Source organism: Ostrinia nubilalis, chromosome 19, assembly GCF_963855985.1.
Source record: "Ostrinia nubilalis chromosome 19, ilOstNubi1.1, whole genome shotgun sequence".
Lineage (NCBI taxonomy): Eukaryota > Metazoa > Arthropoda > Insecta > Lepidoptera > Crambidae > Ostrinia > Ostrinia nubilalis.
The window spans coordinates 5553867-5569421 of record NC_087106.1 but is presented as its reverse complement, the minus strand read 5'-3'; the positions used below and the strand labels follow the sequence as shown (position 1 = coordinate 5569421).

At 36.1% G+C, this 15555-nt stretch overlaps 1 protein-coding gene across 2 annotated transcripts in view; it reads right to left on the bottom strand.

Moving 5' to 3' along the window:
- The window catches only part of LOC135081108 (carbonic anhydrase-related protein 10-like), a 135117-nt gene that overhangs the window by 21623 nt on the left and 97939 nt on the right, over nucleotides 1–15555 (bottom strand). The gene's annotated exons all lie outside the window — the stretch shown is intronic.

The following is a 15555-nucleotide window of genomic DNA, read 5'->3' as shown; positions in this document are numbered from 1 at the left end:
TACTGAACCATATAATTTGAAGTGCACCATTTCATGTCGTTGAAAGGTTTAATTTAAGGGTAATTAGTAAATAAATTAGTGGAGTGCAATTACCTTAGCTAGGACACAGCAAAACTAGAACAGTTAGCTCTTGAAAAGCAAACTCGATTTTGCATAAAACAACTAAGACATTATAAATTACAATGATGTTGTACCTAGATTACAAATTAATCAAATCGTAATATCATGTACATGAATTTTAAAGCGAATATTAGTACCGGTATATTGTTTTATAAAAAGAAAGACCTACTAAACTATCATCAACTAGTACTAACTATTTAGTATCAACGACACGCAATATTTTTTATATGGCATTGTATGTAATGTATTGGCAGAGTTGTAAAATTTTAACATTTTGCCTTTTTAAAATGTCCCAAACAATTTTTTTAGTTGTAAGGATCCAATCTTCATACATACTAACTAACTATCTCGTATCTGGCTGGATAAGTAAATCACAATGCTGAATGCTAGTTTTCATTTCAGATCTGTAAGGGCGTGAGTTAACATACCGTTTTTTAACCGGACCGGGTAGAAACTTGTCAAAACCGCCCTAGGCCGTCGTGCGTTGAATAAATGAGAATGCGCTGGCTGACTTACATTACCTTCGCCAGAGACAAATATGTGGTAGCTACTTAATTACCCCGCAACATGCGAGCTAGTCGCTGCAATGAGTTTTGTCTTTGTGCAGTTATCGCAACTCCTAATTAATAAGCTCTGTTCTAAATACTCATTAGAGCTCACAATGTAATCATTTTACAGCATATGTAATGCCCGTATTCACAAACGATGCTTGCTTAAGTGTAGCAGCAAATCGAACGCACAGCGTTAAATAGAGCTCTGATTGGTTCATGCGTCACCCTGTGCGTCCACGCGCTCTGTGAGACTTCATAGTAATGTTTGTGAATACGGGCGTAAGTTAATAAAATGAGCTCTCTTTGTAAATTTTCAGGCGACAATATCAACTACGAACGATGTCAAACTCAGTTTCGGACTTGCCCAAGGTCGGTAGTTCGAACCCCGTCATTATCATCATCATCATTTCAGCCATAGGACGTCCACTGCTGAACATAGGCCTCCCCCAATGATTTCCACGGTTGGTGGCGGCCTGCATCCAGCGCCTTCCCGCTACCTTTAGAGGTCGTCGAACTCCGTGACCGTTGGACTATTGTAATCCACTCACCATTCATAACACAATAGCCATTTCACAAAAATATTCCGCGCGAATTTAGGTAAAAACTGTCAACGCAACGTCAAAAGAGTAAAAAGAACGCCGAAATGGACAAAAAAATCTTGAGCCGTGACCGTATTAAGAATTGATATAAGTTATTAATTTTAAGGTAGAATACGGTATTAAAACTTGATAAATTAATTTAAAATTTTAATAGAGTTTATTTAGTCTTTTAAAGATTTTTATACTTATTTCGATTAATAATGAAACACGAGTAGGTATAATAATTATGTAAAATATATTATATTAAGTACAAAATAAAGACAGTCACATAGTGAAAAAAAATCTGCCCCCTTACAGCTCCATCATCGGACCCTGGATATCATTTAGGTACCTAGACGAAGTATTCGTCAAGGCGAATTACACAAGCCCAAACTCCATAGGGTTCTATTGTTTTGTTATGGATTTGCAATGGAGGTGGCCATTGCAACTCCTTCAGATCCATTATCAGACAGAGCTAAGAAAGAAATAAATAAATATTATTATTATTTAACAAATAACTAAAATAATTCATCTTACTATCTTTCTTCTTACTAGTCTTACTAATATTATAAATACGAAAGTTTGTGTGGATGTTTTGAAGTTTGTTACTCTTTCACGCAAAAACTACTGAACAAATTTTGATGAAACTTTACAGTACAGTACAGCAGTACTAGGCAGTCTGTGCTCAATTATCATTCGGGTCGGACGTTCCTATCGCAAGACCGTTGGTTCGGGTCCATATTGGCTTACCTAAAGTTATTTACCCGAAATTGTTCTTCCTAACGATTTTAAATCCGAATGATCACTCTTCCTAAAATTTTTCATCCTAAAGTTTTCATTCATACTATTTGTAGTGCTACCGGCGATGTTCATAACACTCATGTTTCCGAAAATTGTAATTAATAATATCATTTATGTAAATATATTTAAACTCCTACTGTTTTTTATCATAACATTTTTATCCCTAAACATTACCATAATATTTTCACTCATACCATAGAATATTAATAAATACTACGTACAGAAGTGCGTTCTTTGCGAATGAAACGTAAGGCCACAGTTCTAACCTAACCTAAACCAATAATAATGAATAGGACCGATTCGTTTCTGGAACTTGACTGAATGACTGGAGCGGGACTCTGGCTTCGCTCGCTCGACTCGTGCGTTGTGGTCACAGTTCTAACCTAACCTAAACCAATAATTATGAATAGGACCGATTCGTTTCTGGAACTTGACTGAATGACTGGAGCGGGACTCTGGCTTCGCTCGCTCGGCTCGTGCGTTGTGGTCACAGTTCTAACCTAACCTAAACCAATAATTATGAATAGGACCGATTCGTTTCTGGAACTTGACTGAATGACTGGAGCGGGACTCTGGATTCGCTCGCTCGGCTCGTGCGTTGTGGTCACAGTTCTAACCTAACCTAAACCAATAATTATGAATAGGACCGATTCGATTCTGGAACTTGACTGAATGACTGGAGCGGGACTCTGGCTTCGCTCGCTCGGCTCGTGCGTTGTGGTCACAGTTCTAACCTAACCTAAACCAATAATTATGAATAGGACCGATTCGATTCTGGAACTTGACTGAATGACTGGAGCGGGACTCTGGCTTCGCTCGCTCGGCTCGTGCGTTGTGGTCTCAGTTCTAACCTAACCTAAACCAATAATTATGAATAGGACCGATTCGTTTCTGGAACTTGACTGAATGACTGGAGCGGGACTCTGGCTTCGCTCGCTCGGCTCGTGCGTTGTGGTCACAGTTCTAACCTAACCTAAACCAATAATTATGAATAGGACCGATTCGTTTCTGGAACTTTAATATATCGTCAAAGAAAGAAATCTAAACAAAAAAGATATGACTTTGAATAATAGTGTAAAATATGGTTATGTTGAGAAAATCTAGGAGAACAAATAAAAGTATAATAGATGTTTATTGCTAATGACATTATGAAGTTGAATGATTCGGAATTATGAACATTAGAGACAGAGTAGTTAGGAATTGTGATTGTTAGGATGAAAAATTTTAGGAAGAACATTTTCGGACTTCCAATTTTCGGAGTTGAAAATTTAGGTGAACTTTGGCGCACCCCGTTGGTTCACTCAGTTCCGATACGACTCTAGTGCTGTGTGTAATTATTCTCGTAAATACACTGAGTTTATTAATTTCTATGAGTGGATTTCATTTTGCCTGAGAACTACGTCATGAACCCTTAACCAGAAGACCCTGTCACCAGCGACAGCGACGCTCATCCATCCCTAGCGTTGACCAGAATAAAAAAATATTTATGATGATCTGTGGCAAACTAAATTTCACGCTGGTAAAGCCGCGGGAAATACTACATATTTCATACTAGCTTTTTACCCGCGACTTTTTCCGCGAAGAAGTGGAAAATGGTTCTAATAGAATTAAATTATTCTAAAAAATTATAAATTTTGTTAAATTATTATATTTTTTAATATAAAACCTACAAAATATTACGTTTCAATATTTGAATACTTACAAAATTATGATATCTTTCTACAACAAAATTGAAACACTACACCTACCGCAGATTTCTTTGTAAACAATGTTTTTTGTTTTTCCTTTGGGTGCTAAAACCACCAGGCTATTGTGTGCGCATACTCTGGAGCATGCCACATACAACTAACCGTCGGAGAAGCATAGATTTCCCTTAAGTCTACTCCCGCTACCACATGGAAATCCGCTAAAACTCGTGAGGGCGCCAACACTTGCTTTTGTATCGAAAATTGGTATGAGCAGCGCACGCGGTTGCCCGTTGCAGGCTCTATGCAACCACGCTATTTTAAACCGTGGCCCCTAAGCATGAGATGGGAAACTGCACTCTCTAGAATTCTCTTGAATTTGATGGTGTTAGGCTAGGGGAATCCTAGGAATGAATACAGACTTTCCAATGGAATCTCCTCATCAATATTGAAACATTGCAAGTTGCAATGCAATGTTACGTTTTCATTTGTTATTTTATTGTAATCTGACCTTGATTTTTCAAACACGTGTCAAAATAAAAAAATAATTGAAATCAAAAGCACTAAGGAATATTTAATTGATATCAACTTCGAAGCAAGCACAGATCACATAAACTAAAGGGAAATGTGACAAGGGGGCGGAACCGGTGTCGCAACAATATGCCCAAAAACAGAACATTTATTATTATTGCTTGTGAAAGCAATGATGACAGCAGCGACGTTATAATGTAAACAGTTTACATTGCTTGCATACTACTAAAGATTATTCGAACGTTGAATACTGATACCGCAGTGGATAATGAGCACATATTTTGATTTCTTTGACACTGAGTTTCGAACTCAGCGCATTACTTAGCATCTTTCTATATCTCTATGAAAGCAAGTTATCTCCAAAATAACATTCTACACCTTTTTAACCAAATACGAAGCACGTCATCTATCAATAGGGAATATATTTTACAAGTTAATAAATTATTCATAAAATAACACTTTTGTTAAATCATAGAATTTCTAAAAACTAGTACTGAAATCGTACTGGAAACAAAAAAATATTATTAATATGTTATCTAATTTATTTATTAAACGTCCAATTATCAAAGATTTTGGACTAAAGTTTTTGAAAATATTTTATAGCCTACATAGGAAACATTTAGTGAAAGAATTTCTTTTCGGAGCCTATTGCCTTCAAACAAACAAATAATCAAATCTTTCCTCTTTTATTAGTATAGATTTAACAACAAAACTTCCCTCTCGAAACAAAACGGTTCTTTTTCTTCTTCACGAAACAAAACTGAAAGCGGATAAATAAATAAACAAATCTTTGGACAATTTCACAGCGCCATCTAGTCCCAAAATAAGCAACTAATATGCTTGTGTTAAGGGTGCTAGCTTAATGGATATACTACTTACAACCTTTTTTTATAATTTATGTATTAAATTAAATTCATACATAATATGTATACATAGTTAATGAAATTAAAATTCATCATTTCAATTTCTGCTCGGCCGGGAATCGAACCCGGGACCTATCGGCATATTAGTCCGTTTCGAACCACCAAACGGCCGACTCAAAACGGACCTCTGGGCATAGTATCAAATGTATTTGGTCGCCGTATAAATCACCGGTTCATGACACGAACGCACGTAAACGTCATGGCGGGAAAAATGACACAGGTCCTGCCTTGACGGGCGCTCGCGCCATACTAATCGATGTCGGCTTCCGCATTGTAATTTATACTGATATTCACATCAATATTTTGACAAAGTAGTAACTAATATTTAAACAATAACTGTAGAAATCAGTTCTCCAATGAATATTCTTTAATTTGGGATACTTTTATTGTGTTATTGCTGTGTATTAAAACCAAAAATCACGATCAAAATGTGACGTAAATCTTAAAAATTTGCCAAATTATTTTTAGATTTTACTCAATAACGGTAATGAAATTCAAGAATCCGTTTGATTATTGGACTACAAGAATATATGTCCGATGATTACTATATATTTTTAAGTTTATTATACGAGCATAAATAATAGATACAGGACTTTGAAAATGAGTCTGGCGCAATTTTTCCGTAAAATGGTTGTGGGAGATGGGGCACTGCGAATTAAGCAAAAGAGTTTTAGTAAATCCGTTACATTATTGGTCAACAACAAGGATTGACCTATCTTTCGCAGTTAATAAATAATCTCTGGGTGTTGCTTAAGATAGTAATTCATGCTTCCGAAATCTTAGAAATTCGCACGAAAATGTAAAATGGCTCTTAATGAGACTATTAGTTCCTAAGTGCAAAACAAATTATTAGTATTCTTCAAAAAATATCGGGTAATTTAATCCAATTTAGCAACATTATGGTAGTCTATATTCCCCAGTATTGCAGTGGATTCTTTCAATTCATAAATATTACATTTCAGTGTACCTACACCGTTTAATTACCATAAAATTGTAAGACAAACCTTACCGTTATCAAAACTGTTAACTTTTATTCCCGCCTTTTTCCCAAACGTCACTAATCCCCAACTAAAGATTTGGAATCGCGTAATTAGATACTTCGTTAACCCTATCTAAGATCTTTAGTTCAATGTAACGAACACGCCGGTGTACTTCCACAGACATTAGCGTTATCTTAACCCTGATTGTGCGGCTGGAGATAAAGAGGTAATTTCCTCCGTGCTGGGATTTTTTACCCCCACCGTGTAACGTTGTTTTGAGATAAATTTTATCTTGGAGATTTGCGTTGTCCTTTTGCGGGGCGGAGATTGGATGGTTAGTTGGTTAACTAGGAAACCTTTCAGTTTACTGTATGTAGGTAAGTCTATGTTAACGAATTGGCATGATTAGATTTACGATGATTTTTAACTATGACAAATAATTCAGATTGCATACATAAAATTTTTCGTGTCGCAAGTTTTCGAATTCCTACCCATTTAAAGGTCAAAAGGTGCATAATTTTATTACATTATGTGCGTATTTCATAATCAAATGTAACCAAAAATAACAATAAACATTCGTTGATATTACCAAAGACGACGAAATTACTGCGTCACATACACGTACACACAATACATAAAACTGTAAATCAGCCAGAGTGTGAATCCACGCCACGAAAATCTCACAACTCACATTTTTCTATAACCCTCAATTATTCCAACGATCATGTTGAACCAACACTTTGTTAATGAATTCAAACGATGGTTTACCCCGTTAAGGGGTAACCGAGGAGGAAGTGGGGCAATCATGGCACCCAGCAGTGGGAGGGTTAACGGTCGAAGATTGTACCGCAAAAGATATCGTGTGGAATTCTGATTTTTATCTATTTTTGTTTCGCTAATGAACTGTTTGGTTTGTTACGTGATTATGTATTTTCACAGCTCGTTATGTTCTTTGATGTTCAGAAATTGTTATTTAATTTAAATTATTTTTCAGGTTCGATTTTATTATCAGACTTTAATTTTGTTACTATTATAGCAGTTTTTAGTTTTTACAACTAAATGTGGTATAGAGGTTGAGTCAAAAAATTTATATGCAAGGTTAAATAAATATGCATAAAAAACATAATATTTACAAAGCTTACTTCAATTAGGTTTTTTTTTTAATTTTCAGCACAAACAATGAATTATTGCTACATGCAATTAAATAAAACACTACCTACTGCTTTTTCAAGCAACAGTATTAACGACACGTCTAGCGAAATACATTAGCATATCACTTTATGTAGCTGTAATGAGGGTGGATTCTACCAAACAAGAGTAAATATTAATCTCAGAATAAAAATCGACAGTTTTGACATAAATTATTTCCCATACTGAAACTGTCAATGTGCCAGTTATACCAGGAGTTATTCTCGGATAAAAGTTCGGTCGAATCAGGTCTAAGTGTGATACTAAGGCTGGGTTGCACCATCTTACTTTAACTTTGACAAACGTCAAAAATCTGTCAAAATCCATACAAAAAGCACCGGTTATCGTCAAAGTTACGGTCAAACTTGGGTGGTGCAACTCAGCCTTATTGTAACGAATAAATGCACAGTCTGTATTGAATACTGTACTTCATAGGTGATTATGGCGAGCATCACCGATAACGGTGAAACTCACTTACAAAAATATTGAAAATACGTTTACATTATGTTAGTATTTCCATTATTGTTCATTACATTACAGAAGACTTAAAACTATTCCTAGACTTAAAACTATTCTTAGTTAAAGTTGTATAATATTTTGAAGTTAGAGATTGGTCACCAAACCTATAAAAATGAAAAAAATCAAACCAAACCGCGAGCTAAGTAAGCACAGCGCCATCTAGATTGCCGGATACGAAACTAAAGAAAAGCTTATAAGATTTCTAAGAGAACCAAATTAGAATACCGGCTTCCATAATTCTTAGCACTTATAAATGGTGATTTAATTTGAAAAATAAAATAAAATTGCTTTTTCTATCAATACGGGTCTGTAGATGAAAATCTTTTTAACTTTCAAATACGTCTCTGAATAGTTATTTGCTCTACCAAATTAAAGTAGGTGAAAAAGTGCTTTTTAACTTAGAAATAGAAATCGGGACAATATAGTTATTAAAGGTGTATAATAAAATCAACTGGCGCGACGGTGGCGCCGCCCTGGTGGTGAAAGCATGGTCGATTTTATTTCGAGATTTCTAGCAAAGTGAACAACAGTATTAATTAAATTTTTAAACCAATTCTCATGTATTTTAATGTATATTTAGGACACTTTAATAATGTAGAGAGTAAAGGTGTAAATCATCCATTCATGTTTATTTTTAATTTTCAAACTTTTTTAGACATAAAAATAAAAGTTAGGTTGTAGAGGCAAATGTAATGAAATATTTTTCGTGAAATCTTGACTAGTGAACAAGTAAGTTAGTATAGGACGTTGATTGATTGACCCCAGTTCGGTTGTTATGCTCCCCTTGAACAATAAACAGTAGAGGGGCTGCAGTCACAGTATAAAAGAGTTAGTAATACATCTACATTTATATCACATAGAAGTGTACGTTTCTGGAAGCAGCCGTTCTATCAACTAGAGTGTTGTTAACTTATTTTTAGACCAAGTAGGTAGAGTATGTATTTGATTTCAGTTGTTAATATTGTAATTGAATAATAAACTTTACTGTTAGGATACGAGTAAGTTATTGTAACTACTACTTACATAACATTGGGTAGTCATTATTCCTATACATCCAGGATTATAACACCAATAGCATCGCTGTCGACTTATCGAAAACTTAAGGTTGGGTTGCACCATCTTACTTTAACTAAACTTTACAGTATTATTGTTTATAACCCAGAATAACTATATGCTTTAGTTTATGACGATCTGTGACAAACTAAATGTCACGCGGGTGAAGCCGCGGGCAAAAAGCTAGTTGTAGATAATACTCTGGTATAGTTTGATCTGCGAGCACGTAGAATTTTGTCCAATGACCCCAAGCTACCCATCCTTATCGCTCGCGTGTAATTATGTTGCTGTCGCGCTCGCACAATCACTGCGAGCGCCCGTCGTACAGTCGCGATAGCAAAATAATTACGCGCGAGCGATAAGGATGGGTAGCTTCGGGTCATTGGACAAAATTTTACGTGCTCACAGACCGGGCTTTACCTATTTATACTGTGACACGGGTACAGAGACTGAGTGGCGCGACTGTGCGGCGCCGGCGGGACGTTGAACTTGGGGGAAGATTCGGGTTTATTACGCTAACTTGAGATAGGGAATGGATGTTTTGAGGAAAACTGCACGTTTTGAATTCCTTTGACATGTTGGGGAAATGTTTTTTAATTTTTAATATGGCTTCGTGCCAGTGTGGAATGGAAAAATGTTAAAAATGCTTTTTTCTTTTGTTTTTGGTAATAAAAATTTTTAGCTGTTTGCAGATTTATAATTAAATAATTAGTGGCCGCGTTTGTGTGTTCAATTAGAATAGAATGATGATCAGGCCGCAGATGGAAGCTATCTGTATCGTTGAGGATAAAAAAAAATTATTATTATCATTATATGGAACTAGCTATCTTACCAGTAACTGCCGGAACACAACAACAATGCTGTTATGTTAAGGTGGTGTTAGCCAGCCAGGCGGACTTAGAACAAGTCCTACCAAAAACCAAACTGTACAGAAAATTCTGCCCCCACTGGGAATAGAACCCTGGACCTCTGGGTCTGAAGCACTTACCACTAGACCACAGAAGTTAAATAAGGATAGAGGCTAAGGAACACCACTCCCTTGATCATTAAATAAATAAATAAATAAATAAATAAATAAATAATCTTTGGACAATTTCACACAGCGCCAGCTAGCCCCAAAGTAAGCAACTTAATGCTTGTGTTATGGGTGAAACTCCCTTGATCATTAACATAATAATTTCAGTTTCAATCCAATGTTTTTCCCAATAGCCAGTCCGGATTGTTAATCACATAAATTGACCCACTCTACTAATAGGTATTGGCCTCAATTGGACCCATCTACATAATTCACGCTTTAGAATATTGTCATGTAGGTACCTACCTATTAACATGCTAAGTGTGATTAGTTAGATAGATTAGTTACTACGAGTATACACTAGCTTCATTCAGTATTTCATGCTCGTAATGCAATTAATTTAATTAGCAATTTAAAATTGACGAAAAGAAGTTGGGATTTACTTGGGACTTTATGAGGTCATCGGTCCACCTTGTGGGTGGAAGTCCAACGCTGCGTTTGCCGGTACGAGACCTCCACTCCAGAACCTTGTTGCCCTACTAACGTTTTTTACATTTAAGTATTAAAATGTTTTTAAGTGAAAATGTTTTGTGTTGAAATGAATACTTTCTAACTAACTCTACCTTTGCCGCCATCGTAATAAAATTCAAGGCATTTTTAACATTTACTCGATTTTTTATGTTATAGGTATTTTGTTTTTATGAGAAAAGTTTTGTGTCGAAATAAATAATTTCTACCTTTCTTAACTTTACCTAACTCTACCTTCGCCGCCATCGCAATAAAACTCAAGTAAAAGGCAGGTTTCTTTCCGTAGAAAAGCGTTTACTCAAACACTAGGCCTGTAACTGGAAACTCAAAGATACACCCATATCCTGTGCACACAGACAAATTACCCAATAGACTCCTTACTAATTACTAAATTACCAAAGCTTTCGCGACAGGTATCAGAGGGCCTAGTGTGAGTTTATATCAAACGCGCTCACTAGTGAGCGTGACAAAAAGTATCATTAAATGTATGACGGATTGTACAGTGCCCCTAGCGGAAACGTTCAAGAACTAAAATTTTCATACATTTTTTAACGCGCTCATTAGTGAGGACGTTTGACGTAAACTCACACTCAGCCCACAGGTTCACATTAAAGGACGTCGCACATTTTTTAACCCGAAAAGGGATCGTGGCCATATCAACTCGAAGCTGTCAGTATTCTCTGTATGAAAGTCGGTACTGCAACGCACACTTAACGTAAACGCCTAGCCTCCCGATTGACAGTGCCCGAAAGGCGATGATAGCTCGCGAAAGGCGATACGGTGTTGATCCCTTTCCGAGTTTATAAGTCTGCTATGAGCTTTAAATTTCATGAATGAGACACAAAAATAAAAACATGTTAAAGTGTTAAGCCGAGCACGAGCACAAGGTGGACTGACCTCGTAAAGGTAGCAAGAAGAAGCTGGATGCAGGCCGCTACCAACCGGGCGATGATGTAGAAATCATTGGGGGAGGCCTACTAGTTCAACAGTGGACGTCCTGTGGCTGAAATGATGATGATTATGATGAGATGGAGAAGGATATCCGCTGTAAAATAAGAAATTCATAAGCAAAAATGTGACAAATATCATGACTGTACATTAGGTTTTTAGAATTCCGTAGTCCTGACAATGAACCCTTATTATTTCATTGACCCGGTGTACAAAGAAGTCAGGCTATTTATGCGGTGTCTATATTGTCAAGTTGTCTATGCCTTCAAGCAACAAACATTGTCTACCCGTCTACCAACCACTGCTCACTTCCTGCTAACACTTTTAAAGACCTCTTTCTTCACAGGCTGAAATAAACCTTACCCTATAAACATAAGATTGGTTTTCGAGATAAAAACCGTAGGCAAAGTTGAGATTTATTATTTTAGCAAATGTATTTTTCACAATGCATTCTGTTGCGAATAAACTTGGCTTTTAATGAGTCATTTATTATTGTCACGCCGGTCTTTCTTGGAAGAAGACATTCTGTGGAAGATTTTTCAGACTGCAGAAAGAAGGATCATATTTTCATACAGCGTGCCCATAGGCAGGCAGCCATAGCTTGGCATATTATTTCTTTTAGGAAAAAAACTTTAACCGAATCTGTGATATACCAACCTACTTAACAAATTATATTTTTTAGTTTTCTTCCCAACCAGTATTGACAGACCAAAAAGGTTTTAAAAGGGTTTTAACAATTTGGACCAATTAAATATTTGGACTAATCTCCGCACATCACTACGTACTGCTTTTGTTTGAATTGTGTTTAGAAATTGTTTTGTAACTAATACAGTATTAAGATTAAAGCCTGTAAGAATGGTTAAAGCCTGTGTTTGTTTATATTCGTTAGACATAGACAGCAATATTAGGACCAATTAGGCGTGACAGCCGATTCCAAATAGACATAATATTATTACGCACGTTTCTCTTGAATCTATTCTCATCTTGTGTCATTTCATCGGGACAATATTATTGTTTGTTTATTACCCCACAATCCATATCTATAAACGGTACCCCAGTTTCTCTCCCACTTCGCGCGTCGCCAGTCAGTCTGGCGCCAAGGGGTGTCACAGCCGCTAAATCTACCAGCCGAGCTAGAATGCGCGGGGTTATTCACGAATTCGACACAAAAATTGGACACACGTGTGTCCAGTAGGTGAAATTCTAATTAGTATCATATATTATTGATCATCGATTTTTACATGAATTTAATCGCTTTTTTCACCAATTAAGTGTTAAATTCTTTGCGTGTCCAGATGACAAAATAATAAGTGATTCCAATTTTGAGTTTCACCAACTGGACACACGTGTGGCCAGATTGTGTCGAGTTGGTGAAAAGCCCGATGCGCGCCGTGATAAAATTATAACAATGATTTTAGAGGCATTCTAGGTCTATCAGCTTTTGTCAGCATTATAGTACCCATTTTAAAACCACGAGCTAAGTGCCATTTTAATAAAAGTTTTGCAGTGACTAGTAGTGTTTATTTGCATGACATAAAACGTGCTACGTTTCATTTACTAGGATAAATTTTGATATTGCCACATAACGTTTCAACTTAGAGTTGATATTGCCACAGATGACTATTATTGCATACTAGGTTTTAAAAGTAGGCTTATAAACAACTAATAACATTGTAGTATTTTTTAACTCTATCATTGCTTCTTGACAATCAATTGCTGCTAAAATGAAGCGGCGCTACAAAAGTTAACTACTAAAATGTCAAGTTATTTTTCTCTTTTACTCGTTCATAAGTAAATTGTTAATACGTATTATTATATAGCTACAAAACAGTTCTTGCTTGAATGTTGTTTGAACCTCAGTTTGATTAGACTTCCAAAATGTTAGATTCAGAAATTTATGCAGGATATAGGTCTCACAGACAGCTGAACGAGGATATCAATCACTACAGTCGACAAACTATTATTTATTTTTTCATATGATTTAGGCGGGGCACATAGCTCGTAGAGCTGATAGCCGTTGGAGCAGAAAAGTTCTCGAGTGGCGACCAAGGGCCAGAAGACGTTGTGTTGTGTGGGTAGGCCTTCCACTAGGTGGATCGACGATCTAGTGAAGGTCGCGGGAAGTACCCTAGATGTGGGCAGCACAGGATCGGTCATTGTGAGGACTTGGGAGGACTTTACTTAACAGTGAGCGTCATTTGGCTGAAACAAACGAATAATTTTAGGATGGAAGATTAAGGCTCAGTTGTACCACCTAACTTTGACTGTAACTATAACGATAACCGGTGTTTTTTGCATGGAGAGTGACAGATTTTTGACGCTTGTCAAAGTTAAAGTAAGATGGTGCAACCCAGCCTAAAAATCTTTCCTGATATAATTTTTATTTTGAACAGCTTGTCTAGTAGTTTCTGAAGTCTTTGCTTAGGATTTGTCACAAGTTTGTTACTCGGTCTAATTAGTAGTAATGTGCCTCAGGGGCATGACCTGTGTTTTGCTGTGCTTTCTCTGTCAGATTTTAGACCTTATTCAATTGTGATAAGGAACAGAGCAGTTTCACCGTAAATGATGACACAAGTTGGTGAATTACGTGAAGAATGTTCGATCATTTATTAAACTAGGATTTAGGGGATAATTACATTGAATTATGTGATTAAACTAGTGTTTAGTGGGAAAGACAAACCAGGGAAAGATTTTAAGGAAGAAATATATTTTTCATACTATTTATTATTTTAGTTATCAAATAATTTGTAAGACAAGAAGTAGCTACATTATTCTAATTCGTCTCCCATATTTAGATACATACAAGCTATAAAATGTAGTAAGTACACAAAGAATATGTGACTAAAATGCTTGTTGCAAAATAGCTACTTTACTAAATTAAACTCCACCTCATTGAATAAAACCATTAAAGGATCTATAAATTCTTTACAAAACAATTCATCAATCATTTTAAAAAGGTTACGCAATGTAGGTTTATAATAACCACATTATAGTTATTAAAAAGCGTACAACATACACGCATATTACGTAACTTTCGTTTTCGACGAAAGCCGTCCAAGGGCAAATATGGAACTGTTCCAAAAATGTAACTATTGAAACTTGTGACAATAGCGATATCCATTGTAGTAGTTACACAGTAGCTTTATAGTGAACGCTAAGCGTCCACAAAAGGTTCTCGGGTCGATTCCACGACCGATCCAATACCATTCGCACGAGCCGCGTATCGTATTCCCCCATATGAAATACAAATAAAACGCGGCTGGCTGTCACACCGATGCGAATATAATGTTGCATTTGTGATAAATATTTCGTGACAAAGTGCAGCCAACAGCTCATTTGATTATACATTTTTGGGACTATTCTCCAACTCGCACAAGAGACTGGACATACTTGTGTCCAGTTGGTAAAGCTCATAATTAATATCACTTATTATTTCGTCATCTGGACATGCCAAGAATTTAACGCGTAGTTGGTTAGTTACTTAACATAAAAGTGACTAAAATCAATTCAAAACTGAGTTGCACTAACTTTGACAAACGTCAAAATTCTATCAAACTCCGCACAAAAAGCACCGGTTATTATTAATGTTACGATTTAAATAAGGTGGTGCAACTCAGCCTAAGTGTGTGATGACGAAATAATATTATGTAATACTAATTTTGAGTTTCACCTACTGGACACACCTGTGTCCGTCTCTCGTGTCGAGTTGGTGAATAATCCCATTTTTGTTGCAAAATCGCAAGATGCCACGGTGTTTTCCTTGATGTTTTCATGCGTAACATTTGTATGCGGTCAAAACTGACAGCTTAATAATTTGTGCTTTTGTACACCATATTTTTTGTATTAATATTGTGTAGGTACTAGGCAGATTCAGATTTAAATATAATAGTTGTAAGATACACATCTTATAATAAGAAGTTGTGTTTTGGCACAAGAGCCTTCTTAACGCTATGGAGAGAAACACAAAAACAATTTAAACTAGGTCAAGCCAGTGTCTGCACTTAGCGTGCCAGAAGTTTAGTTTTAGATTGGGTATGATTTTTATTCAGGAAGTAATAATATTACATATTTTAGTCCTAATAATTCTATTGGTTTACCATTATCATTGGGTATTATAATTATGGATTCTGTGTGT